Here is a 1,634-nt window from a genome sequence, read left to right as displayed (position 1 = left end):
TTTTTTGTGTTTTTAGTAGAGACGGGATTTCACCATGTTGGCCAGGATGGTCTCAATCTCTTGACCTCATGATCCGCCCACCTCAGTCTCCCAAAGTGTTGGGATTACAGGTGTGAGCCACTGCGCCCGGCCAAGATCATTCTTAAATGATCAAGGAAGGTCTTCATGGCACGGTATTCTGGCTTCTGTAGAAAAAACACACAGAGCTGGATGCAGTGGCTCACACCTGTAATCCCAGCACTTTGGGAGGCCAAGGCAGGTGGATCACCTGATGCCGGGAGTTCAAGACCAGCCTGACCAACGTGGAGAAATCTCATCTCTACTAAAAATTCAAAATTAGACAGCAGTGGTGGTGCATGCCTGTAATCCCAGCTAATCAGGGGGCTGAGGCAGGAGAACTGCTTGAACCCGGGAGGCAGAGGTTACGGTAAGCTAAGATTATGCCATTGCACTCCAGCCTGGGCAACCAGAGCAAAACTCTGTCTCAAAGAAAAAAAAAAAGGAGAAGAAGAAGAAGAAGAAAAGACACACAGAAAGGATGAAAAATAGTTCACAGTTTGGTTTTATACCTTAAGGTTTTGAGCCTCTCTTGGTATTAGAAGATACTGGTGACTGCTGTATTGTAATCATAGTGCACAGTAACTATTCTTGCCCCAGAATGAATTCTCATCTCAAATGAGTGCCTTAAAATGCTTCCATTTATTCTAATGTGCTGATGTAATAAAGAATAATCTGTCAAATCTACATTTAATTCAATTCTAAGCTTATTTTACCATATGACTCACTTCACATAATGATGGAAATTGCTAGTAAGATGATCACAGAGTTGATAAATTGTCACAGTTGTGACACAGTTGTCAAACCCTAACAGTGAAGGAATTTGTTTTTTTCTTGCTTTTTAGTCCTTGAATTTGGAAAATTGGCAGATGCATGTCTCTGTGCTGCTATATTATAATACCTGAGAATGGGTACTTTATAAAGAATAGGAATGTATTTCTCACAGTTCTGGAGGCTGGTAAGTCCAAGGTCAATGTGATGACAGGTCTGGTTGGCTGGTGAGGGCTGTTCTCTGCTTCCAAAAGGATGCCTTGTTGTTACAAATTCTGCAGGGGAGTAATACGCTGCTCTCACATGGCAGAAGGTGGAAGGGCAAGTGAGGTCAATGCTGTGTGAAGCCTTGTAAGGGTCTGAATTTCAGTTCACAAGGGAAGGAGCCCTCATAACCTAACTCATAAAGGCTCAAACTCTTAATATCATTATGTTGGCCATTAGGGTTTAACACCTGAATTTTGGAGGTGATACATTGAAACCATAGCAATTATGGTTTGAATTGCAATTATAGAACAAGTATCCATTTATTGATTCAGCAAATACTTGCCAAATACCTATTCTATGGCAGACACTATTGTGGGAGGAAGTGTCTAAAATGCCTCCCAGTGGCCCCAGCTTTCTGGTCTTATGCCCTTGTGAATCTCCTCCCCTTAGATGTGGGATAGACTTGCTTATAATGCAGGAGTTGACGAACTTTTTCAGAAAGGCCCAGATAATAAATATTTTGCTTTCTGAGTTATATGGTCTTTCTCCCAATTACCTAATTTTGTTATACCAAAAAAAAAAAAAAAAAAAAAAAAAAA

The sequence above is a fragment of the Cebus imitator genome, unplaced genomic scaffold (genome assembly GCF_001604975.1).
Source record: "Cebus imitator isolate Cc_AM_T3 unplaced genomic scaffold, Cebus_imitator-1.0 Scaffold65, whole genome shotgun sequence".
Classification (NCBI taxonomy): Eukaryota; Metazoa; Chordata; class Mammalia; order Primates; family Cebidae; genus Cebus; species Cebus imitator.
The sequence above is the reverse complement of the archived record's forward strand: the minus strand, read 5'-3'. Positions refer to the sequence as shown.